The sequence below is a fragment of the Ascaphus truei genome, chromosome 18 (assembly GCF_040206685.1).
Source record: "Ascaphus truei isolate aAscTru1 chromosome 18, aAscTru1.hap1, whole genome shotgun sequence".
Classification (NCBI taxonomy): Eukaryota; Metazoa; Chordata; class Amphibia; order Anura; family Ascaphidae; genus Ascaphus; species Ascaphus truei.
This window is the reverse complement of record NC_134500.1, coordinates 39,598,144-39,625,455: the sequence shown is the minus strand read 5'-3', so window position 1 is coordinate 39,625,455 and position 27,312 is coordinate 39,598,144. Positions and strand designations below refer to the sequence as shown.

At 39.9% G+C, this 27,312-nt stretch overlaps 8 non-coding genes across 8 annotated transcripts; 5 read left to right on the top strand and 3 right to left on the bottom strand.

Annotated features, from left to right (window-relative positions):
• Positions 1-4,284: 4,284 nt before the first annotated feature.
• Positions 4,285-4,425, bottom strand: LOC142469356 (U4 spliceosomal RNA). Its single transcript, XR_012789039.1, has one exon. It is a non-coding gene; the product is annotated as a U4 spliceosomal RNA (small nuclear RNA).
• A 1,126-nt stretch (positions 4,426-5,551) lies between these two features.
• On the top strand, positions 5,552-5,625 carry TRNAN-GUU (transfer RNA asparagine (anticodon GUU)). The gene has a single exon. It is a non-coding gene; the product is annotated as a tRNA-Asn (tRNA).
• A 1,138-nt stretch (positions 5,626-6,763) lies between these two features.
• Positions 6,764-6,904, bottom strand: LOC142469338 (U4 spliceosomal RNA). The gene has a single exon (XR_012789022.1). It is a non-coding gene; the product is annotated as a U4 spliceosomal RNA (small nuclear RNA).
• A 646-nt stretch (positions 6,905-7,550) lies between these two features.
• TRNAN-GUU (transfer RNA asparagine (anticodon GUU)) lies at positions 7,551-7,624 on the top strand. Its single transcript has one exon. It is a non-coding gene; the product is annotated as a tRNA-Asn (tRNA).
• Positions 7,625-8,762: 1,138 nt separating this feature from the next.
• On the bottom strand, positions 8,763-8,903 carry LOC142469339 (U4 spliceosomal RNA). Its single transcript, XR_012789023.1, has one exon. It is a non-coding gene; the product is annotated as a U4 spliceosomal RNA (small nuclear RNA).
• Positions 8,904-20,863: 11,960 nt separating this feature from the next.
• TRNAV-CAC (transfer RNA valine (anticodon CAC)) lies at positions 20,864-20,936 on the top strand. The gene has a single exon. It is a non-coding gene; the product is annotated as a tRNA-Val (tRNA).
• A 2,096-nt stretch (positions 20,937-23,032) lies between these two features.
• Positions 23,033-23,105, top strand: TRNAV-CAC (transfer RNA valine (anticodon CAC)). The gene has a single exon. It is a non-coding gene; the product is annotated as a tRNA-Val (tRNA).
• Positions 23,106-23,754: 649 nt separating this feature from the next.
• Positions 23,755-23,827, top strand: TRNAV-CAC (transfer RNA valine (anticodon CAC)). The gene has a single exon. It is a non-coding gene; the product is annotated as a tRNA-Val (tRNA).
• Positions 23,828-27,312: the final 3,485 nt, after the last annotated feature.

Genomic DNA, 27,312 nt, shown 5'->3' with positions numbered 1-27,312 from the left:
AAAGTATTTGTGGAATGTGTAATGCATGTACCACTTCTGAACGCAACATTCTGTCATCTAATTAGTTTACAACCATGACATTGACGTTGAAAAACTACGTTGCAACATGTCTAATTTGGCATGTTATTGACACATGTTCACATGAAGTAATTCTAACGTGCATATGCATAATTTAATGCCATCAGGATAGTTGCTATTGATTAAGTTTCAAACGTGTAAAAATGAGTAACTATTCTAGATGTGTGTATAAGTTAGCATGAAGTGATTGTAATGCATCGTGTACAATGTAAACATGCAATGTTATTGAGTGTCCAATTGCGGACGTCATGAAAAGAGGGAGGTCACAAAGTACATGTAAACATGAAAACAAACAGCTACATTTACGTTTGATCATGCGTTATACATTACAAGCATTGTATGATGTATAACAACATTACTATACGCTGGATGTGTTAGATGTGTGAAATGTGTTACAGTACATCATATAATAAATTGAAGCACACTTAAGTAACATGTTTGATATGATGTGAGCTGCTCCTTAAGGGTTGAGTATAGGATTTTCCCTTGACAAATCATAACATGAAGACTAATGTGACACGCAAATCATCATAACATATAAAAGTACAATGTTATGCAAATAATAAACGTAAGGGGTCACACGATGAAGTGAATGACCTCGACACTGTAATGCCAAGCACATTTGTATTATGAGCAATAGAACGTAAACATTACTATAATGTTATAAGTCCCCGCTCCATTGACTCCATTGATGTAGAGAAGAGGTTTTGTTTCTAAGTGCCGTTCCGGCAACCTTGCCGATCGTTCTCCCCTCCAACTTGCCAACTTTAGTTGGCGGGACCAATTGCCGATAAAATCTCCATTTCTGAGTGCCGATCAGCCCCGAAAAGCTGATCGGGGCTACTTGAATACAGCCGATTTCTAAAAGTGCCGAAAAATGCAGATAAGTGGCTTATCGGCAGCCGCATGGCGATAAAAAATTTTCAGCACGCAAAACTGCCGATTTTGAGCACTTATCGGCGCTTACTGAATCTCAAATCCAATTTTAGCGGGAAAATGCCAAAAAAGCCTTATCGGCGCTTACTGCATGAGGCCCTCAGACTCAGTTCGGCCGCCACTCTACACAAGGTATTGTGACGGCAACGGAAATCTTGAATTCAGAAAAATTGGTTATGGTTTTACAATCCTTTCAGGCAATTTTTTCTTTACCAAATAGAGTAAGATTCTTGTTTGTTCAAGTGTACTTTTTGAAATATATATTATTAAACAGAAAACGTAAGCTCAATTTAAGCTTGATTTTGAGCACACACAAATGAATCTGATGTGCTTTCTTGCGGACAGAAAAGCTGTTCAGGAAACAATTTTAAGAGTTCCATAGTGTAGTGGTTATCACATCTGCTTAACATTTAGAAGGTCCGTTGTTCAAAACACAGTGAAACTGTGTAGTTGTCTGGTCTTTAATGCATAAATGTATGTTTTCAAACAAGATATTGTGAAGGCAACAGAAATCTTGAATCCAGAAATATTGGTTATTGTTTTAGAATCCTTTCATACAATTTTTTCTTTACCAAATAGAGTAAGATTCTTGTTTGTTCAAGTGTACTTTTTGAAATATATATTATTAAACAGAAAACGTAAGCTCAATTTAAGCAAGATTTCGAGCACACACAAATGAATCTGATGTGCTTTCTTGCGGACAGAAAAGCTGTTTCAGAAAACATTTTTAAGAGTTCCATAGTGTAGTGGTTATCACGTCTGTTTAACCCGCAGAAGGTCCTGGGTTCAAAACAAAGTGGAACTATGTAGTTGTCTGGTCTTTTATGCATAAATGTACGTTTTCGATAACAAGATATTGTAACGGCAATGGAAATCTTGAATCCGGAAATATTGGATATGGTTTTAGTATCCTTTCAGACAGTTTTTTCTTTACCAAATAGAGTAAGATTCTTGTTTGTTCAAGTTTACTTTTTGAAATATATTTTATTAAACAGAAAACATAAGCTCAATTTAAGCATGATTTTGAGCACACACAAATGAATCTGATGTGCTTTGTTGCGGACTGAAAAGCTGTTTCAGAAAACATTTTTAAGAGTTCCATAGTGTAGTGGTTATCACGTCTGCTTAACATGCAGAAGGTCCTGGGTTAAAAACCCAGTGGAACTATGTAGTTGTCTTGTCTTTTATGCATAGAGCAGGATTTGTTTTGGTTTTACCAGCAGCAGTTACCCTTGTAAAGGGAGGAGGAGCGCGGTAATCCGTACAGTCTTCCACAAATGTTTGGCCAATTCTTTTCCTTGCGGCATACTCCATAAGGGCATTTTATTCTCTTGTTAGTGATACTTTGCATCATAGGGGTAGGTTATCACGCCTCAGATTAATCTCGGGCTATGATACTGCCACTGCGCAAAGTTAACTTTCTACTGGCTTAGTGAAACCACCAGCCCACAAGAAGCCCTTATTACACTGGTGGCTAGCCAAATGCAGGAGCTGGTTCGGTGCTATGGATTGTGGGAGTTAATATGGTAATTCAACTGTGAACTAGAAAGACTCTCTTGCAGTTCCACAAACAACCACTTGCAGTGTATCTGCATGCAAACGCTTCAGCCAGAGGTGTATTTGGGACCAAATACATGATCTCTCCTCTCTTTCCAGTGACCTGACTGTGAAATAACAATTATGATTGAATATTGCTATTTCAAACCTACTGGAAGTTGCTCGAAAACATGATCTCATATGAAAAAGAAATGTTTTCTCGCAGTGATATTCATGTCAAATGTGAAAGTCACACATTTAGACTTCAAAAAATAAAATCCATACAGATCAAATGAGCAACTTCAGTAGCTCAGGGACATGGCATGTACTTGCTTTTATATATGTAAATCTTCAGCACGGGGGTGGGTAACCCCCTCTTAACACCAACGAGATCATATCAGATATACACACTCGTCATGCAGATAGTATGGACTCCTTCATGGTAGGTTTGGTAGGGAAATATATCAACATGGTTTGTGCATTATGAACATTATTATAACCACTTTCGACATAACACCCAAGGTCTCTGTGGCGCAATTGGTTAGCGCGTTCGGCTGTTAACCGAAAGGTTGGTGGTTCAAGCCCACCCAGGGATGTCTGTTTTCCACCCGACAGATCTTTTCTTGACTTGTTCTGCCAATGGAATCAAGTAGCCGAGAAAACCCCGAAAACATTCACATCCCTGATTATATTATACCCACTTATCTCCTTCAAGACATTTAATAAGATTTTAAAATAGAATGTCTGATGACTAATTGTCGTTTCATGCACCAAACAAAAGACTTCTTTTTCTATTCATCAATTTTGGTATCTATTAAGTGAAGTTGCTTGAGAAACGTGATGCCAGAACAAGAACTATATTAATACTGCTTTTGTTGTGGTGGAAATACAAATATTTGGTGATAGATGAATCCCAGTGAAGAGCACGGGATTATCTGCAAACCAAGATGGGATTGGAAACATCTGGGGACAATAGGTCGAGTGTGGTCATTGAGAGCGTACAATTATTTCCCACCTAAAATTGCCTCACATGCGATAGATATGTCAATTTATAGATAGAAAGATGCGTTAACAGTTAATAACTGCAATCCTGTGATAACACTCAGTACTCTAACATATCCTTATACATGACACTAATTTCATAATTAGGTATATGTTTCATTGGTTTGACCTGAAAGCCTGACTGTGCAATAACAATTATTATTGAATTATTTTACAATGCATACTTATTTCAGGGGCTCCTCCTACATTTTTCATTTGTATGCCAGTCTTCAGGGCATTTTCACGTATCTCACAAAGTTTAGTCCACAGGACATTAAGAAATGACATATGTTCCGTTTAGGTTCTCGCTCAAGACCTTGATGAGGTGGGCAGGCTTGAATCATGTTTTGGTCAAAAGATGCAACCACATGACTATTTTGTCAAACAGACGTACCTTGTAAATGTAAACATGACACTAGTATATTTGAGCCCAAATTAGTAGGAGAGCAGGATTTGTTTTGGTTTTACCAGCAGCAGTTACCCTTGTAAAGGGAGGAGGAACGCGGTAATCCGTACAGTCTTCCACAAATGTTTGGTCAATTCTTTTCCTTGCGGCATACTCCATGAGGGCATTTTATTATCTTGTTAGTGATACTTTGTATCATAGGGGTAGGTGGTTATCATCTTGCCTGGTTCCAACTTTACACAGTTTCCTAAAGAATGGCATGATCTATATTTAGACACAAAGATCAGTCTCTCGTGAGACTGTCAAAAATTGCTAATGCTGACTATATTGCAAGTCATCACAGCGGGGTATTGGGAAAAGTTTTCAACTAGCAATAATCACACCTCAGATCAATCTCATGGGCTATGATACTGCCACTGCGCAAAGTTAACTTTCTACTTGCTTAGTAACCACCAGCCCACAAGAAGCCCTCATTACACTGGTGGCTAGCCAAATGCAGGAGCTGGTTCAGTGCTATGGATTGTGGGAGTTAATATGGTAATTCAACTGTGAACTAGAAAGACTCTCTTGCAGTTCCACAAACAACCACTTGCAGTGTATCTGCATGCAAACGCTTCAGCCAGAGGTGTATTTGGGACCAAATACATGATCTCTCCTCTCTTACCAGTGACCTGACTGTGAAATAACAATTATGATTGAATATTGCAATTTCAAACCTACTGGAAGTTGCTCGAAAACATGATCTCATATGAAAAAAAAATGTTTTCTCGCAGCGATATTCATGTCAAATGTGAAAGTCACACATTTAGACTTCAAAAATAAAATCCATACAGATTGTGGGGCCTATGCAGAGAGCAGCGAATTTTAAAATTGGCGAATTTATTAAAAAGTAGCTTTTTTGGAGAGTTTTAATCTCCATATGCAGAAAAGTGCGAATTCTGCTATGTTTAACATGGATGCGTGTGGCGAGTTTAAATTGGCGAGATGCGCGCTTCAGAAATGTGTTAAAACAAATTCGCGGCTTTTTTTTTCCCTTTGCAATGGCCGCGAGCGGCAGTTTTTTCTGGCGAGTTAAAACTGAGACAATCGCGCCATTTTATTGGCGCGAACAGCCGCTAGATGCCGTTCGCGCCTCTCTGCATACGGATATTTTTAAAACTGGCGAGATTGAGGTTCTCGCCAGCCGCGAGGCGAGTTTTATAACTAGAAAAGAAAAATTGGCGTGTTTTTCGGAACTCGCCATTTTCTGCTGCTTTCTGCGCGATTTTCTCCAAAAAATGGCGAATTTCGAAATAGCGCTGCTCTCTGCATAGGCCCCCAAATGAGCAACTTCAGTAGCACAGGGATATGGCATGTACTTGCTTTAATATATGTCAATCTTCAGGACCCGGGTGGGTAACCCCCTCTTAACACCAACGAGATCATATCAGATATACACACTCGTCATGCAGATAGTATGGACTCGTTCATGGTAGGTTTGGTAGGGAAATATATCATCAACATGGTAAGTTATTTATGAACATTATTATAACCACTTTCGACAAAACACACAAGGTCTCTGTGGCGCAATTGGTTAGCGCGTTCGGCTGTTAACCGAAAGGTTGGTGGTTCAAGCCCACCCAGGGACGTCTGTTTTCCACCCGACAGATCTTTTCTTGACTTGTTCTGCCAATGGAATTAAGTAGCCGAGAAAACCCCGAAAACATTCACATCCCTGATTATATTATACCCACTTATCTCCTTCAAGACATTTAATGAGATTTTAAAATAGAATGTCTGATGACTAATTGTCGTTTCATGCACCAAACAAAAGACTTCTTTTTCTATTCATCAGTGTTGGTATCTATTAAGTGAAGTTGCTTGAGAAACGTGATGCCAGAACAAGAACTATATTAATACTGCTTTTGTTGTGGTGGAAATACAAATATTTGGTGATAGATGAATCCCAGTGAAGAGCACAGGATTATCTGCAAACCAAGATGGGATTGGAAACATCTGGGGACAATAGGTCGAGTGTGGTCATTGAGAGCGTACAATTATTTCCCACCTAAGATTGCCTCACATGCGATAGATATGTCAATTTATAGATAGAAAGATGCGTTAACAGTTAATAACTGCAATCCTGTGATAACACTCAGTACTCTAACATATCCTTATACATGACACTAATTTCATCATTAGGTATATGTTTCATTGGTTTGACCTGAAAGCCTGACTGCGCAATAACAATTATTATTGAATTATTTTACAATGCATACTTATTCCAGGGGTTCCTCCTACATTTTTCATTTGTATGCCAGTCTTCAGGGCATTTTCACGTATCTCACAAAGTTTAGTCCACAGGACATTAAGAAATGACATATGTTCCGTTTAGGTTCTTGCTCAAGACCTTGATGAGGTGGGCAGGCTTGAATCATGTTTTGGTCAAAAGATGCAACCTGATGACTCCTTTGTCAAAGAGACATACCTTGTAAATGTAAACCTGACACTAGTATATTTGAGCCCAAATTGGTAGGAGAGCAGGATTTGTTTTGGTTTTACCAGCAGCAGTTACCCTTGTAAAGGGAAGAGGAGCGCGGTAATCCATACAGTCTTCCACAAATGTTTGGCCAATTCTTTTCCTTGTGGCATACTCCATAAGGGCATTTTATTCTCTTGTTAGTGATACTTTGCATCATAGGGGTAGGTGGTTATCATCTTGCCTGGTTCCAGCTTTACACAGTTTCCTAAAGAATGGCATTATCTATATTTAGACACAAATATCAGTCTCTCGTGAGACTGTCAAAAATTGCTAATGCTGACTATATTGCAAGTCATCACAGCGGGGTATTGGGAAAAGTTTTCAACTAGCAATAATCACGCCTCGGATTAACCTCATGGGCTATGATACTGCCACTGCGCAAAGTTAACTTTCTACTGGCTTAGTGAAACCACCAGCCCACAAGAAGCCCTCATTACAATGGTGGCTAGCCAAATGCAGGAGCTGGTTCAGTGCTATGGATTGTGGGAGTTAATATGGTAATTCAACTGTGAACTAGAAAGACTCTCTTGCAGTTCCACAAACAACCACTTGCAGTGTATCTGCATGCAAACGCTTCAGCCAGAGGTGTATTTGGGACCAAATACATGATCTCTCCTCTCTTACCAGTGACCTGACTGTGAAATAACAATTATGATTGAATATTGCTATTTCAAACCTACTGGAAGTTGCTCGAAAACATGATCTCATATGAAAAAGAAATGTTTTCTCGCAGTGATATTCATGTCAAATGTGAAAGTCACACATTTAGACTTCAAAAAATAAAATCCATACAGATCAAATGAGCAACTTCAGTAGCTCAGGGACATGGCATGTACTTGCTTTTATATATGTAAATCTTCAGCACCCGGGTGGGTAACCCCCTCTTAACACCAACGAGATCATATCAGATATACACACTCGTCATGCAGATAGTATGGACTCATTCATGGTAGGTTTGGTAGGGAAATATATCATCAACATGGTTTGTGCATTATGAACATTATTATAACCACTTTCGACATAACACCCAAGGTCTCTGTGGCGCAATTGGTTAGCGCGTTCGGCTGTTAACCGAAAGGTTGGTGGTTCAAGCCCACCCAGGGACGTCTGTTTTCCACCCGACAGCTCTTTTCTTGACTAGTTCCGCCCATGGAATCAAGTAGCCGGGAAAACCCCGAAAACATTCACATCCCTGATTATATTATACCCACTTATCTCCTTCAAGACATTTAATGAGATTTTAAAATAGAATGTCTGATGACTAATTGTCGTTTCATGCACTAAACAAAAGACTTCTTTTTCTATGCATCAGTGTTGGTATCTATTAAGTGAAGTTGCTTGAGAAACGTGATGCCAGAACAAGAACTATATTAATACTGCTTTTGTTGTGGTGGAAATAGAAATATTTGGTGATAGATGAATCCTAGTGAAGAGCACAGGATTATCTGCAAACCAAGATGGGATTGGAAACATCTGGGGACAATAGGTCGAGTGTGGTCATTGAGAGCGTACAATTATTTCCCACCTAAGATTGCCTCACATGTGATAGATATGTCAATTTATAGATAGAAAGATGCGTTAACAGTTAATAACTGCAATCCTGTGATAACACTCAGTACTCTAATATATCCTTATACATGACACTAATTTCATCATTAGGTATATGTTTCATTGGTTTGACCTGAAAGCCTGACTGCGCAATAACAATTATTATTGAATTATTTTACAATGCATACTTATTCCAGGGGCTCCTCCTACATTTTTCATTTGTATGCCAGTCTTCAGGGCATTTTCACGTATCTCACAAAGTTTAGTCCACAGGACATTAAGAAATGACATATGTTCCGTTTAGGTTCTTGCTCAAGACCTTGATGAGGTGGGCAGGCTTGAATCATGTTTTGGTCAAAAGATGCAACCTGATGACTCCTTTGTCAAAGAGACATACCTTGTAAATGTAAACCTGATACTAGTATATTTGAGCCCAAATTGGTAGGAGAGCAGGATTTGTTTTGGTTTTACCAGCAGCAGTTACCCTTGTAAAGGGAAGAGGAGCGCGGTAATCCATACAGTCTTCCACAAATGTTTGGCCAATTCTTTTTCTTGGGGCATACTCCATAAGGGCATTTTATTCTCTTGTTAGTGATACTTTGCATCATAGGGGTAGGTGGTTATCATCTTGCCTGGTTCCAGCTTTACACAGTTTCCTAAAGAATGGCATTATCTATATTTAGACACAAATATCAGTCTCTCGTGAGACTGTCAAAAATTGCTAATGCTGACTATATTGCAAGTCATCACAGCGGGGTATTGGGAAAAGTTTTCAACTAGCAATAATCACGCCTCGGATTAACCTCATGGGCTATGATACTGCCACTGCACAAAGTTAACTTTCTACTGGCTTAGTAACCACCAGCCCACAAGAAGCCCTCATTACACTGGTGGCTAGCCAAATGCAGACACTGATTCAGCTCTATGCATTGTGGGAGTTAATATGGTAATTTTAAAGTGTGAATTGTAAAGACTCTCTTGCAGTTTGCAAAACTACCACTTGCATTGTAACTGCATGTAAAGGCTAACAAGAAGTCAGTCATTAAGAACCAATTACAGTGTACACCATGCAGGAAGATAAAATTATTTAACAATATGTATTTATTCCAGGTGCTCCTTCATTTTGCTCACTATGCTGCATAGTAACAATAGTTTAGAGAGAAGTAAATAAAGGGCACATTTGTAAAAATATAAAGGCGGATAAATACATTATTTTCGTTTTTTCTGTCTTTAAATGTATTTTTATTTTATTTATTAATGTATTTATAAGAAATGTTTTACCAGGAGGTAAAACATTTTATAAATAAATAAAAATGTAACCTTGTATTTAGATAGTGACAAAAAATCCCCAGATCTACCAAAATTAAACAAAATCCATATTAACACATAATAATTTGCTGTTTTCTATTAAATATCTGCTTCGGTTGTATTTGCTCCATATTTGCTGCAATAATTATTTGTAGAAATTGAGATTGATAAGGAGATTGATAAGGAGATTGATAAGGAGATTGATAAGGATTAGGGTAATCTATCTAGAAAGAGATTTGTATATAGTTAGGTAGAGGATTATCTTTCCCACACAAATTTCACACTATGTTTTATTAAACAAATGCAGCAATAAGTCAGTACAACTTTCTAACAGTACCACTCTTCTGATTCTCTTCTGATGGTGTTTGTGTTTGAAATAGAAGTATCATTTATTTCTGGCACTAATAAAATTCACTGTGTTATTATTCTTTGTTCATTTTATTGTAATATTATCAGGAAAGAGATGTGCATGTATGCACCTTAGTAGAACCGAATACTGATGATTTCTGTAGCTTCCCTAATTAGTTACTTCAGGTTACATATGACTGAATGTGGTACACACTTTCTCTGATCTTTTCTGAATATTTTTCCCATCATGTCAGTCCTCTGTGTGTATCTATCTTCTGGGAATGATTTGTATTTGCAATTGGTAACTGGTCTCTGTTGTGTTTTGAAAGATAAAATTTTATGCTTATGAATAAGAGATCAGTGAATATATCTAAATTAACCAGCAAGAGTTAAATACGCTAGCGTTTACCTTAGTGCACATTGTCTTATTTTAAGTTTATGTCCGTTGCTTTACCCTGTCTTTTAGTTTGTAAGTGTGATGTCTTCTTTTCAGTGATCATAAATTCTCTTTTCTTAAAAAAAAATTAGTTAAAAATCCCCTTTAAAAATAATTAAATTGGTCAAAAATATAAATTAAGGGACACAATGAAAATACAGTAAACTCCAGGTTTCAATAAATTACAAATGTGCACTTCACTGAAAGACCACACGATGGCACTGCTGGTTTACAAATGGTTCTAGGGTTGATTTATTCATAGGAAATAGCCGAGTTTATTCGACACTACAGTATATAGTTTGTGTGTTAAAAATGTAAATAGATAAAATGTGATGGTTATGAATATAAATTTATAAATCCTAATTTTTAAACTACCACAAAATATTTTTTAGGAAATAAGACACACAAATAGTTAAAAAAGCAGCTATTGTAAAATTAATATACATTGAATTCATTGCATTTTGGTGTGTGTGATGTTAAACGTGTGTAGAGATTAGTTTCACCATTATACAATGCCGTAATATTCTTTTTTTATTATTATTATTATTAGGTACTAGTATAATACACACATATATGTACACATATATGTACACATATATGTACACATATATGTACACATACTGAGTTAAGTTACGGTGAGTAAAAAAAGTGACAAAAACCCTCCACAGGAAAGCAAATATAACTGTATGCTCACCTGCATGTCTTAGGCAGGTCTGCATCCCCGCCTTTCCCCATTATCACCCAGCATACAGCACTTCCACTGCAGCAAGGGATTCTGGGAAATGACATGCAAATGAGTACACTGTGTCACTGTGTCACCCTGGCTGTGCTCAAAGCTGTGACCATGCAGCAAGCTTAAGCCTATAGGGAACCATGTTAAAAATGGTTATTGAGGCAAAAAGTGACACAGTGTGCTCATTTGCATGTATGAAAATATATAAAATATATTTTCTTCATTTTATTTTAACAAGTCATCTTAAACTGCAAAGTTGACTCTGCCATGGGTTACTCATATCTCTCCCAAGAAAAATGCTGACCAGGAATTTTTATTGAACACAACAGTCTTTACATTTTTCTCATCATTTTATGCTAACTTTGGAGTTTACATCACTAACAATGGTGAAAAGAAGGGATGCAGACCTGTCTGTACATGTGACTGTGCTCACAAGTGATATTTGCATTTGCTGTACACTGTACAGTAGAGGGTTTATGTTACTTTTTACAGACTGTAACTTATTTAATGTGAGTTTGCAACAAAATTCTTCCCACCTGTCTAATCATAGAAAGGAAAACAAGATGTTATTGCCCTGGGCCCACTGAGTACAGTGATACCAGATAGGAATAGCTTTAAATACCATTCTGGCACAAAGAGACCCAGAATTAGTCAAACTGCAGAAGGCTCTTCACTGCTGAATTTTTCATGGCTGAATGCAAATGATGCTCGCCATTAATGGAAAGGCCAAACTAACCCCTAGCGGAAAAATACTCCCATAAAAGTGTGTATTTTTTGAGGGTGCACACACAAGCTATTCAGACACAGCAGAAAGAGCACCAAAAAGGAGGCTAACCTCCAGACTAACGAGAGGTCCAAAGATATCCAACAGCAAACAAGGAACAGGTCACGTGGCGAACAGCTGTGTGTGCTGTGCACGCGCATAGTAAGTGAAACTTCTTTGAATTTTGTCACAGAAATTGTATTTGTGTTGGTGATGTTTTAATTAAAAATCAAAATACAAGTTCATTGAAAAAACGCAAATAAATTTTACTTAGAATGCGCGTGCTCGGCACACATACCCTGTATTAGCTATTTGCACTGAGTGTGCGCGTGTGACTGAGTGTGTGCGTGTGACCGTGTGCGCGTGTGACCGAGTGCGCGCATGTGACCGAGTGCGCGCGTGTGACCGAGTGCATGCGTGCGACCGCGTGTGCGCGCGTGTGACCGCGTGTGCGCGCATGTGACCGCGTGTGACCGCGTGTGACCGCGTGTGCGCGCGTGTGACCCCGTGTGCATGCGTGTGACCGAGTGTGCGCGCGTGTGACCGAGTGTGCGCACGTGTGACCGACTGTGCGCGCGTGTGACCGAGTGTGCGCGTGTGACCGAGTGTGCGCGCGTGACCGAGTGTGCGCGCGTGATCGAGTTTGCTCGTGTGACCGAGCGTGTGACTGCGCGTGACTGTGTGCGTGTGACTGAGTGTGACCTTACATATCCCCCTGCACATCACCCCTCCTGCACATCACCCCTCCTGCACATCACCCCTCCTGCACATAACCCCTCCTGCACATCACCTTCCTGCACATCACCCCCCCTCCACATCACCCCTCCTGCACATCACCCCTCCTGCACATCACCCCCCCTCCACATCACCCCTCCTACACATCACCCCTCCTCCACATCACCCCTCCTGCATATCACCCCCCCTCCTGCACATCACCCCCCCTCCACATCACCCCTCCTCCACATCACCCCTCCTGCATATCACCCCCCCTCCTGCACATCACCCCTCCTGCACATCACCCCTCCTGCACATCACCCCCCCTCCACATCATCCCCCCTGTACATCTCCCCCCCTGCACATCACCCTCCTTCACCTTACATATCCCCTTGCACATCACACATCCCCCCTGCACCTTACATCACCCCCCTGCACCTTACATCACCCCCCCCTGCACCTTACATCACCCCCCCTGCACCTTACATCACCCCCCCCCTGCACCACTTCACCTCACATCACCTCCCCTCCCCCCTGCACATCAGATCACGGCGGCAGAGCAGAACGCCGGCCTCCTCCTGCTTTGCTCGGTGAGGCTAATTAGGCCCCGCTCCCTCAGTCAGCAGGAGGGTGCGGCTTGAGCGGAGGGACCCGGGACCTGCTACTCTTCCCCTTCCTCCCCCCCCCCTTTTCTCGGCTCGGGCTGCCGTAAGGTAAGCAGCTCCCTCCCCCTTCACCCACAAATGCCCTCACACTGACAGTTTACCCGCTTTGCTCAGAAAGCGCCGGGCTCTCTCTTCCAATCTCCGGCCTCCAGCGCTGCCCGCCCGATCCGCACACACCGCTCTGCTTCCTCCCGGTTACCCTCCATGATCCCTGGGCTCCTCTCCTCCTCCGACCCCGGCGGCGCTCAGTCAGCGGGACACAGGAAAGCGGAGGTAGGGAGGAGAAAGGCTGTGAGCAGTGGCTGACTGATTTAAAATCCCCGCGCCTGCCTTCTTGCTACAGTACACCTTTCACTCTAGCACCGGAAGCACTGTGGCAGCCATCTTGCTACACCCATGGCAGCGGACGTGTGCGGGTAACGGCGGCTGTTAGGAGCGCCGCCGCCGCCGCATGTCACAGCGGGTGTGTGGGCGGCATGTCACAGCGGGTGTGTGTCGGGGAGCGGCGGCTGTTAGGTGCGGCGCCGGCGGCTGTCGCCGCATCCGCCGCATGTCACAGTAGACACGGGGGGGTGGAGGGGAGCCGTGACGTCACTTCCGTTTCACATTTCGCACCCAACTCTCCCGTTTTACCCCATTAGATAGGTGCCACTAAAGAAGTTTCACTTCAAAATATTTATTGATTCTGCATTAAAAAAACAGTGGAGGGTACAATACTCTGTATTTTTTTTAATGCAGCATCAATAAATATTTTTCATTCGCCACGTGACCTGTTCCTTGTTTGCTGTGCGCCTATACACAACTACTCTTGGATATCTTTGGACTTCTAATGAGGCTGCACGCCTGTGGACACTAAGGGGTAACAGTGAGTACAGTACTCAATCTTTTTCTATGGGCCATCCCAAGGAGGGGGAAAAGTTATAATACTTTTGTCCCACACCCTAAGGTATTATTAAGTCAATTTATGCCAAGACCGAGTACTACACTCTTAACGCATATATCCCCCCACTTGTCTACGTCTACATGGACAAATGATGGGACCAAGCATTTGAGCTCCTACATACCTATACATATCGCTGCTAACGAGAGGTCAACCCTTCAGCACTCAGGAGAAGAAAAAAAAATTCCCATGTCTGATCGATTAACCCTCCCTCCAGACGGGCCCGCCAACAGGGGGGGTCTGCCGGGGTTGGTGTCCCGGGTCATGTGAATCAGGGGCCCGGCCGGGCCAGTTATATTTTTAAAAAAATGGCGGCGATTCCCCGTGCGGATGCGCAGAGTCAAGGTCCCGGCGCGCATGCGCAGGGCAAGCAGGGTGTCCGGCCTGCTGCCTGTGGGCCTGCTTCCCCCCCCTGCTTCCCCTCGCCCCCAATATGGGATGGAGGGGAAGCGCCATTGGGAGCCCGTGTGCGCCAACCCAGCTCCCCCCGCTTGCCCACCTACAGCCATGGAACTAGCCCACCAGTATCGCCCCCCCCCCAGCTGCCCCCCTCCCATGCCTCTCCCCCCCCACCCTCCCCATGCATCTGGCGAGCAAGGAACCAGGAAGCAGAATCCATCCGGTCAAGGTCAGTCACTCACCCAGGCAGGCAGTCACTCACTCACCTACCCAGTCACTCAATAACCCACCCAGGCAGTCACTCACCCACCCAATCACTAACTCACCCACCTAGGCACTCACAAGGCACTCACTTACCCACTTACCTCTCTTACCCACCCAGGCAGTCACCAACCCAACTCACCCACCCTGGCAGTCACCCACCCACCCAACTCACCCACCCTGGCAGTCACTCAGTCACCAACCCACCCAGTCACTCAGTCACTCACCCACCCTGGCAATCACTCACTCACCCACCCTGGTAATCACTCACTCATCCACCCAGTCACTCACCCACCCTGGCAATCACTCACTCACCCACCCAGTCACTCACCCACCCAGTAACTCAGTCACCCAGTCACTCACTCACTCACCCACCCAGGCAGTCAAACTTACCCACCCTGGCAGTCACCTACCCACCCAGTCACTCACCTACATGATACCTAAAGCAGAATTAATTTCTCAGTGCAGAGACAAAATAAACCGTTAGAATCACCATTTTAATTCACTTACAATTTGCAAGCTTCTCCTTTGTGTGTGTGACACGCGCTTCAGGCTCCGCCCCCGCTCTGACGGCTCGCAGAACCGGCGTGGGAGTAACACTCTCCCTAAACCCTGCCCTCTGAAAGCTGTGACACTCGCGGGCTGCAAGCAACCTCCTACCTGATCAGGCTGCATCATTGGGCACACTTGCGTGCGCCAGCAGCCTATTAGGTTTCACTTCCTGGTTCCACCCCTGCTTGCTATTGGAGCCTCCTCCTTTATATACCCTGCACTTATAGCTTACCTTTGCTGAGCATAGTCGTTGTGACGCCGTGCCTTGCCCCTTCTAGTTCCTGAATCTTGCCTTGCCTGACCATGTTGCTGTTAACCTCTTGTTGCCTGAACCCTGTTTGTACTTTGGACTCCGCTTCTCTCTACTCCTGATCCGGCTTTGTTGACCTCTCTCCTGGCTCCTGTCCTGACCTTGGCTAAGTACTCCGACGATCCGACTATCTCCTATCCTGCACCTGGCTACTTACCCCGACTATCCGATACTCTCCAATCCTGAACCTGACTACGCACACTGACGATCCGCAATTCTCCACTCCTGAACCTGGAAAGTACCTCAACTACTCTAATATCTATAATCCTGACCTGGCCTGAATGACTACTCTACACTCTAGATGTGCCCGCGTGGCTGTGGGTCAGCGTATCTCAATTCCCTGCCTCAACACCGCGGTCGCGCTTCGTTTGTGGTGAGCTACGCATTACAGTGTGTCTACAGGGGCGATGGTTGGGGTTCAGCAGAATAGCAAAATATAATTGTGTTCCCTAAGCAAAAACATTTTTAAACCGCTACCTGTCGCGCACCCCTTAACTTGTTTGGCGGCGTCGAATGACGGTGCAGGGTTACGTGACCACCTTGCCATGGAGACAGATATGACGTCACTCCGCATGACACCGCGGTGTCATTTGACACCGCGTTGACATGGCGACACGTCACAGAAACTCTTCTGAATCCCGGTAAGTGAGTTGCAGAGGCCTCACACGATCCCCCCGGCATTTCATTTAAATGCCTCGGGGAAGAGCGCGTGGCATCTGCAACTGCACACGACCACCCCAAAAAATCCAGCGGTCTCCACTTTGGGCACCGCTGCTCTAACAGATTCCGTTCTGAGCTCACAAGGACTCACATGTGGTACTTAACCAAACTCCTTTTGAAAACCCTATAATAGGCTACTATAAATTCAAACAAGTAGCCAGCGCTCTACACATAATAATGTATTGAGGCTTTAAAACAATTTCTAACCTGCTTTGTTCCAGATCTGACTAGAAAGCTTCAAACAGTAGACCTCGGAATACCCCCTAACTCCAAAGACAGGTAGGGAATGCATGCACTCGTGTGTATTTGCTGACAGTTATGCTTTAATTTTCTCGTGGGATTGTTAATAATCACTTATATTTGCAAACATGCCTGTATTTGGTCACTGGGAAGAAGCACAATCACAATCAAGAATTAGCTTCACTGCGGATTAGCTCACCCACACCCACCACACCACCCGTATCCTAAGGCTGCGACCACGGTGCCGCTGAGCGCGCTATGCCCATTCAATGTAGTGAAAGCAAATGATGATGCAACGTTCACAAAAGCTCAGCGCTTGGAGAGACAATTTCCCCCCCCCAAAGCGCTGAGCATGCACACATGACCATACTGTGACCAATCAGCATGGAGGGATGGGGTGGGAGACTGCACCGTCTCATCTGATCACACATACACAACTTTGCTATAAAGATTCAACATGTCTTCATTAAATGTCGTGATTTCTTTATTTCTGGGTGGAGGAGCGGGGTGTGATTTGAGAGCAATGCTGAAATTCGACTTATACAGTGTTTGTGCTTATTAAACTTGATGAATTCTCTCCTCTTGGCTGTATAACAGTTTGTACATCAAAGGACAATACATTGCTATTTGTAGAAGCAAAGATATACGCGATTTTACAATGTTTCCCTAGAAGGTCTGTGAGCAACTTTTTTACACAACGTTAACAACACATCTGAAGCTCAATATTTCTGGGATGAAGCGGGAAGGATAGAGCAAGTGTGCGCTGTAAAGGGGAAGTCTGTGGCAACAACAGGGGTGGAGAAAAAGTACTTTCTACCCATGTTTAGGTTCAGCGGTAAAACTGCAAGTTTCTATGGAACTGCAGCTCGGCTTGTGACTGTGGTTTTCCCAGTCATACAAAAATGCTGAAATTCGACTTATACAGTGTTTGTGCTTATTAAACTTGATGAATTCTCTCCTCTTGGCTGTATAACAGTTTGTACAGCAAAGGACAATACATTGCTATTTGTAGAAGCAAAGATATACGCGATTTCACAATGTTTCCCTAGAAGGTCTGTGAGCAACTTTTTTAAACAACGTTAACAACACATCTGAAGCTCAATATTTCTGGGATGAAGCGCGAAGGATAGAGCAAGTGTGCGCTGTAAAGGGGAAGTCTGTGGCAACAACAGGGGTGGAGAAAAAGTACTTTCTACCCATGTTTAGGTTCAGCGGTAAAACTGCAAGTTTCTATGGAACTGCAGCTCGGCTTGTGACTGTGGTTTTCCCGGTCATACAAAAATGCTGAAATTCGACTTATACAGTGTTTGTGCTTATTAAACTTGATGAATTCTCTCTTCTTGGCTGTATAACAGTTTGTACAGCAAAGGACAATACATTGCTATTTGTAGAAGCAAAGATATACGCGATTTCACAATGTTTCCCTAGAAGGTCTGTGAGCAACTTTTTTACACAACGTTAACAACACATTTGAAGCTCAATATTTCTGGGATGAAGCGGGAAGGATAGAGCAAGTGTGCGCTGTAAAGGGCAAGTCTGTGGCAACAACAGGGGTGGAGAAAAGTACTTTCTACCCATGTTTAGGTTCAGCGGTAAAACTGCAAGTTTCCCCCAGAAATATTGAGCTTCAGATGTTTTGTTAACGTTGTGTAAAAAAGTTGCTCACAGACCTTCCAACAGGAGAGAATTCATCAAGTTTAATAAGCACAAACACTGTATAAGTCGAATTTCAGCATTTTTGTATGACCGGGAAAATCACAGTCACAAGCCGAGCTGAAGTTCCATAGAAACTTGCAGTTTTACCGCTGAACCTAAACATGGGTAGAAAGTACTTTTCTCCACCCCTGTTGTTGCCACAGACTTCCCCTTTACAGCGCACACTTGCTCTATCCTTCCCGCTTCAGCCCAGAAATATTGAGCTTCAAATGTGTTGTTAACGTTGTGTAAAAAAGTTGTTCACAGACCTTCTAGGGAAACATTGTGAAATCGCGTATATCTTTGCTTCTACAAATAGCAATGTATTGTCCTTTGCTGTACAAACTGTTATACAGCCAAGAGGAGAGAATTCACCAAGTTTAATAAGCACCAACACTGTATAAGTCGAATTTCAGCATTTTTGTATGACGGGAAAACCACAGTCACAAGCCGAGCTTCAGTTCCATAGAAACTTGCAGTTTTACCGCTGAACCTAAACATGGGTAGAAAGTACTTTTTCTCCACCCCTGTTGTTGCCACAGACTTCCCCTTTACAGTGCACACTTGCTCTATCCTTCCCGCTTCAGCCCAGAAATATTGAGCTTCAAATGTGTTGTTAACGTTGTGTAAAAAAGTTGCTCACAGACCTTCTAGAAACACTGGGTTCGATCACTCAGTGTTGGGGGAAGCGTTTGGTGAGACGCCTTGGTTATTAGTGTCTCCTCTGTAGAGGGGCACCTGTTATTCTATTGCTGATATATGTGTGTATGTTCTCAAGTAAAAGGTATTGGTTATCATACACACGGTGTGCTAGTTATTTGTATGTTTCTTGCCCAGGGGAATCTCACATCACGGGGATCCTGGGTAAGTGGAGGCGCTGTGCTAAGTGATAATGTATGAGTATTACCCCACGCTCCCAGCTAGCGGAGGCTCAGATCTCCTGGAGCCGCAGGTGTTGTACAGCGACCAGTAGTTCCTTTGGGAGTGTTCAGAAAAAGGGCTACACATAGTAACATAGAGCATGAGATTAGAAAATGACATGCATACATAAAGTTTAACCAATAACAAATTTAGTCGACATATCTTTTTTCTACTTACGGTATATTGATCCAGAGGAAGGGAAACAAAAAAACCCTGTGACAAATTATCCAATGTAATCTCTTAAGGGTAAAAATTAATTCCTTCCTGACTCCAAGAATTGGCAATCGGAATATCTCCCTGGATCAACACCCTTCCTATGTTTTAGTAACAATAGTAAGAATAAACTAACTTTTTCTGCTCAAAAACATTCGTCTGAAGTATTTCAGTTTTACGGAAACAGAAATAAGTGGAATTATTTTTGTACAGTCAACTTAATTAATTTGTGCTACTTGCATGGCCCTTTTCAAACAAGATTTTGTGACGGGAAAGGAAATCTTGAATCCAGAAATATGGGTTATGGTTTTACCATCCTTTCATACATTTTTTTCTTTAACAAATAGAGTAAGATTCTTTTTTGTTCATGTGTACTTTTTGAAATATATATTATTAAACAGAAAACGTAAGCTCAATTTAAGCAAGGTTTCGAGCACACACAAATGAATCTGATGTGCTTTCTTGCGGACAGAAAGCTGTTTCAGGAAACAATTTTAAGTGTTCCATAGTGTAGTGGTTATCACATCTGCTTCACACGCAGAAAGTCCGTTGTTCAAAACACAGTGGAACTATGTAGTTGTCTTGTCTTCTATGCTTAAATGTACGTTTTCAAACAAGACATTGTGACGGCAACAGAAATCTTGAATCCAGAAACATTGGTAATGGTTTTAGAATCCTTTCAGACAATTTTTTCTTTACCAAATAGAGTAAGATTCTTGTTTGTTCAAGTGTACTTTTTGAAATATATATTATTAAACAGAAAATGTAAGCTCAATTTAAGCAAGATTTCAAGCACACACAAATGAATCTGATGTGCTTTTTTGCAGTCTGAAAAGCTGTTTCAGAAAACTTTTGTAAGAGTTCCATAGTGTAGTGGTTATCACATCTGCTTAACATGCAGAAGGTCCGTTGTTCAAAACACAGTGGAACTATGTAGTTGTCTGGTCTTTAATGCATAAATATACGTTTTCAAACAAGATATTGTGACGGCAACAGAAATCTTGAATCCAGAAATATGGGTTATGGTTTTACCATCCTTTCATACCATTTTTTCTTTACCAAATAGTGTAAGATTCTTGTTTGTTCAAGTGTACTTTTTGAAATATATTTTATTAAACAGAAAACGTAAGCTCAATTTAAGCAAGATTTCGAGCACACACAATTGAATCTGATGTGCTTTCTTGCGGACAGAAAAGCTGTTTCAGAAAAAAAATTTAAGAGTTCCATAGCGTAGTGGTTATCACATCTGCTTAACACGCAGAAGGTCCGTTGTTCAAAACACCGTGGAACTATGTAGATGTTTGGTCTTTAATGCATAAATGTACGTTTTCAAACAAGATATTGTGACGGCAACAGAAATCTTGAATCCAGAAATATTGGTTATGGTATTAGAATCATTTCAGACAATTTTTTCTTTACCAAATAGAGTAAGATTCTTGTTTGTTCAAGTTTACTTTTTGAAATATATTTTATTAAACAGAAAACGTAAGCTCAATTTAAGCATGATTTTGAGCACACACAAATGAATCTGATGTGCTTTCTTGCGGACAGAAAAGCTGTTTCAGGAAACAACTTTAAGAGTTCCATAGTGTAGTGGTTATCACGTTTGCTTCACACGCAGAAGGTCCTGGGTTCAAAACCCAGTGGAACTATGTAGTTGTCATGATCTTTTATGCATAAATGTACGTTTACAAACAAGATATTGTGACGGCAACAGAAATCTTGAATCCAAAAATATTGGTTATGGTTTTAGAATCCTTTCATACAATTTTTTCTTTACCAAATGGAGTAAGATTCTTGTTTGTTCAAGTGCACTTTTTGAAATATATATTATTAAACAGAAAACGTAAGCTCAATTTAAGCAAGGTTTCGAGCACACACAATTGAATCTGATGTGCTTTCTTGCGGACAGAAAAGCTGTTTCAGGAAACAATTTTAAGAGTTCCATAGAGTTGTGGTTATCACATCTGCTTAACACGCAGAAGGTCCTGGGTTCAAAACCCAGTTGAACTATGTAGTTTTCTCGTCTTTTATGCATAAATGTACGTTTTCGAAAACAAGATACTGTAATGGCAACGGAAATTTTGAATCCAGAAATATTGGATATAGTTTTAGTATCCTTTCAGACAATTTTTTCATTATCAAATAGAGTAAGATTCTTTTTTGTTCAAGTGTACTTTTTGAAATATATATTATTAAACAGAAAATGTTAGCTCAATTTAAGCAAGATTTCAAGCACACACAAATGAATCTGATGTGCTTTTTTGCGGACTGAAAAGCTGTTTCAGAAAACATTTTTAAGAGTTCCATAGTGTAGTGGTTATCACATCTGCTTAACACGCAGAAAGTCCTGGGTTCAAAACCCAGTTGAACTATGTAGTTTTCTCGTCTTTTATGCATAAATGTACGTTTTCGAAAACAAGATACTGTAATGGCAACGGAAATTTTGAATCCAGAAATATTGGATATGGTTTTAGTATCCTTTCAGACAGTTTTTTCTTTACCAAATAGAGTAAGATTCTTGTTTGTTCAAGTGTACTTTTTGAAATATATATTAGTAAACAGAAAACGTAAGCTCAATTTAAGCAAGGTTTCGAGCACACACAAATGAATCTGATGTGCTTTCTTGCGGACAGAAAAGCTGTTTCAGGAAACAATTTTAAGAGTTCCATAGTGTAGTGGTTATCACATCTGCTTAACACGCAGAAGGTCCTGGGTTCAAAACACAGTGGAACTATGTAGTTGTCTTGTCTTTTATGCATAAATGTACGTTTTCAAACAAGATATTGTGACGGCAACAGAAATCTTGAATCCAGAAATATTGGTTATGGTTTTAGAATCCTTTCATACAATTTTTTCTTTACCAAATTGAGTAAGATTCTTGTTTGTTCAAGTGCACTTTTTGAAATATATATTATTAAACAGAAAACGTAAGCTCAATTTAAGCAAGGTTTCGAGCACACACAAATGAATCTGATGTGCTTTCTTGCGGACAGAAAAGCTGTTTCAGGAAACAATTTTAAGAGTTCCATAGTGTAGTGGTTATCACATCTGCTTAACACGCAGAAGGTCCTGGGTTCAAAACCCAGTTGAACTATGTAGTTTTCTCGTCTTTTATGCATAAATGTACGTTTTAGAAAGCTAGATACTGTAATGGCAACGGAAATTTTGAATCCAGAAATATTGGATATAGTTTTAGTATCCTTTCAGACAATTTTTTCATTATCAAATAGAGTAAGATTCTTTTTTGTTCAAGTGTACTTTTTGAAATATATATTATTAAACAGAAAATATTAGCTCAATTTAAGCAAGATTTCAAGCACACACAAATGAATCTGATGTGCTTTTTTGCGGACTGAAAAGCTGTTTCAGAAAACATTTTTAAGAGTTCCATAGTGTAGTGGTTATCACATCTGCTTAACACGCAGAAGGTCCTGGGTTCAAAACCCAGTTTAACTATGTAGTTTTCTCGTCTTTTATGCATAAATGTACGTTTTCGAAAACAAGATACTGTAATGGCAACGGAAATTTTGAATCCAGAAATATTGGATATAGTTTTAGAATCCTTTCAGACAATTTTTTCTTTACCAAATAGAGTAAGATTCTTTTTTGTTCAAGTGTACTTTTTGAAATATATATTAGTAAACAGAAAACGTAAGCTCAATTTAAGCAAGGTTTCGAGCACACACAAATGAATCTGATGTGCTTTCTTGCGGACAGAAAAGCTGTTTCAGGAAACAATTTTAAGAGTTCCATAGTGTAGTGGTTATCACGTTTGCTTCACACGCAGAAGGTCCTGGGTTCAAATCCCAGTGGAACTATGTAGTTGTCTTGTCTTTTATGCATAAATGTACGTTTTCAAACAAGATATTGTGACGGCAACAGAAATCTTGAATCCAAAAATATTGGTTATGGTTTTAGAATCCTTTCATACAATTTTTTCTTTACCAAATAGAGTAAGATTCTTGTTTGTTCAAGTGCACTTTTTGAAATATATATTATTAAACAGAAAACGTAAGCTCAATTTAAGCAAGGTTTCGAGCACACACAATTGAATCTGATGTGCTTTCTTGCGGACAGAAAAGCTGTTTCAGGAAACAATTTTAAGAGTTCCATAGAGTTGTGGTTATCACATCTGCTTAACACGCAGAAGGTCCTGGGTTCAAAACCCAGTTGAACTATGTAGTTTTCTCGACTTTTATGCATAAATGTACGTTTTCGAAAACAAGATACTGTAATGGCAACGGAAATTTTGAATCCAGGAATATTGGATATAGTTTTAGTATCCTTTCAGACAATTTTTTCTTTACCAAATAGAGTAAGATTCTTTTTTGTTCAAGTGTACTTTTTGAAATATATATTATTAAACAGAAAACGTAAGCTCAATTTAAGCAAGGTTTCGAGCACACACAAATGAATCTGATGTGCTTTCTTGCGGACAGAAAAGCTGTTTCAGGAAACAATTTTAAGAGTTCCATAGTGTAGTGGTTATCACGTCTGCTTCACACGCAGAAGGTCCTGGGTTCAAAACCCAGTGGAACTATGTAGTTGTCTTGTCTTTTATGCATAAATGTACGTTTTCAAACAATATTTTGTGACGGCAACGGAAATCTTGAATCCAGAAATATGGGTTATAGTTTTACCATCCTTACATACAATGTTTTCTTTACCAAATAAAGTAAGATTCTTTTTTGTTCATGTGTACTTTTTGAAATATATATTATTAAACAGAAAACGTAAGCTCAATTTAAGCAAGGTTTCGAGCACACACAAATGAATCTGATGTGCTTTCTTGCGGACAGAAAAGCTGTTTCAGAAAACATTTTGAAGATTTCCTTAGTGTAGTGGTTATCACGTCTGCTTCACACGCAGAAGGTCCTGGGTTCAAAACCCAGTGGAACTATGTAGTTGTCTTGTCTTTTATGCATAAATGTACGTTTTCATACAAGATATTGTGACGGCAACAGAAATCTTGAATCCAGAAATATTGGTTATGGTTTTTGAATCCTTTCATACAATTTTTTCTTTACCAAATAGAGTAAGATTCTTGTTTGTTCAAGTGTACTTTTTGAAATATATATTATTAAACAGAAAATGTTAGCTCAATTTAAGCAAGATTTCAAGCACACACAAATGAATCTGATGTGCTTTTTTTGCGGACTGAAAAGCTGTTTCAGAAAACATTTTTAAGAGTTCCATAGTGTAGTGGTTATCACATCTGCTTAACACGCAGAAGGTCCTGGGTACAAAACCCAGTTGAACTATGTAGTTTTCTCGTCTTTTATGCATAAATGTACGTTTTCGAAAGCTAGATACTGTAATGGCAACGGAAATTTTGAATCCAGAAATATTGGATAAAGTTTTAGTATCCTTTCAGACAATTTTTTCTTTACCAAATAGAGTAAGATTCTTTTTTGTTCAAGTGTATTTTTTGAAATATATATTATTAAACAGAAAATGTTAGCTCAATTTAAGCAAGATTTCAAGCACACACAAATGAATCTGATGTGCTTTTTTGCGGACTGAAAAGCTGTTTCAGAAAACATTTTTAAGAGTTCCATAGTGTAGTGGTTATCACGTCTGCTTAACACGCAGAAGGTCCTGGGTTAAAAACCCAGTGGAACTATATAGTTGTCTGGTCTTTAATGCATAAATGTACGTTTTCAAACAAGATATTGTGACGGCAACAGAAATCTTGTATCCAGAAATATTGGATATAGTTTTAGTATCCTTTCAGACAATTTTTTCTTTACCAAATAGAGTAAGATTCTTTTTTGTTTAAGTGTACTTTTTGAAATATATATTATTAAACAGAAAACGTAAGCTCAATTTAAGCAAGATTTCAAGCACACACAAATGAATCTGATGTGCTTTCTTGCGGACAGAAAAGCTGTTTCAGGAAACAATTTTAAGAGTTCCATAGTGTAGTGGTTATCACGTCTGCTTCACACGCAGAAGGTCCTGGGTTCTAAACCCAGTGGAACTATGTAGTTGTCTGGTCTTTAATGCATAAATGTACGTTTTCAAACAAGATATTGTGACGGCAACAGAAATCTTGTATCCAGAAATATTGGTTATGGTTTTAGAATCCTTTTATACAATTTTTTCTTTAACAAATAGAGTAAGATTCTTGTTTGTTCAAGTGCACTTTTTGAAATATATATTATTAAACAGAAAATGTAAGCTCAATTTAAGCAAGGTTTCGAGCACACACAAATGAATCTGATGTGCTTTCTTGCGGACAGAAAAGCTGTTTCAGGAAACAATTTTAAGAGTTCCATAGTGTAGTGGTTATCACATCTGCTTAACACGCAGAAAGTCCTGGGTTCAAAACCCAGTGGAACTATGTAGTTGTTTGGTCTTTTATGCATAAATGTACGTTTTCGAAAACAAGATATTGGAACGGCAACGGAAATCTTGAATCCAGAAATATTGGATATGGTTTTAGTATCCTTTCAGACAGTTTTTTCTTTACCAAATAGAGTAAGATTCTTGTTTGTTCAAGTGTACTTTTTCAAATATATATTAGTAAACAGAAAAAGTAAGCTCAATTTAAGCAAGGTTTCGAGCACCTACAAATGAATCTGATGTGCTTTCTTGCGGACAGAAAAGCTGTTTCAGGAAACAATTTTAAGAGTTCCATAGTATAGTGGTATCACATCTGCTTAACACGCAGAAGGTCAGTTGTTCAAAACCCAGTGGAACTATGTAGTTGTCTTGTCTTTTATGCATAAATGTACGTTTTCAAACAAGATATTGTGACGGCAACAGAAATCTTGAATCCAGAAATATTGGTTATGGTTTTACCATCCTTTCATACAATTTTTTCTTTACCAAATAGAGTAAGATTCTTGTTTGTTCAAGTGTACTTTTTGAAATATATATTATTAAACAGAAAACGTTAGCTCAATTTAAGCAAGATTTCAAGCACACACAAATGAATCTGATGTGCTTTTTTGCGGACTGAAAAGCTGTTTCAGAAAACATTTTTAAGAGTTCCATAGTGTAGTGGTTATCACGTCTGCTTAACACGCAGAAGGTCCTGGGTTAAAAACCCAGTGGAACTATGTAGTTGTCTGGTCTTTAATGCATAAATATACGTTTTCAAACAAGATATTGTGACGGCAACAGAAATCTTGTATCCAGAAATATTGGTTATGGTTTTAGAATCCTTTCAGACAATTTTATCTTTACCAAATAGAGTAATATTCTTGTTTGTTCATGTTTACTTTTTGAAATATATTTTATTAAACAGGAAACGTTAGCTCAATTTAAGCATGATTTTGAGCACACACAAATGAATCTGATGTGCTTTCTTGCGGACAGAAAAGCTGTCTCAGGAAACATTTTAAGAGTTCCATATTGTAGTGGTTATCACGTCTGCTTAACACGCAGAAGGTCCTGGGTTAAAAACCCAGTGGAACTATGTAGTTGTCTGGTCTTTAATGCATAAATATACGTTTTCAAACAAGATATTGTGACGGCAACAGAAATCTTGAATCCAAAAATATTGGTTATGGTTTTAGAATCCTTTCATACATTTTTTTCTTTACCAAATAGAGTAAGATTCTTGTTTGTTCAAGTGCACTTTTTGAAATATATATTATTAAACAGAAAACGTAAGCTCAATTTAAGCAAGGTTTCGAGCACACACAATTGAATCTGATGTGCTTTCTTGCGGACAGAAAAGCTGTTTCAGGAAACAATTTTAAGAGTTCCATAGAGTTGTGGTTATCACATCTGCATAACATGCAGAAGGTCCTGGGTTCAAAACCCAGTTGAACTATGTAGTTTTCTCGTCTTTTATGCATAAATGTACGTTTTCGAAAACAAGATACTGTAATGGCAACGGAAATTTTGAATCCAGGAATATTGGATATAGTTTTAGTATCCTTTCAGACAATTTTTTCTTTACCAAATAGAGTAAGATTCTTTTTTGTTCAAGTGTACTTTTTGAAATATATATTATTAAACAGAAAACGTAAGCTCAATTTAAGCAAGGTTTCGAGCACACACAAATGAATCTGA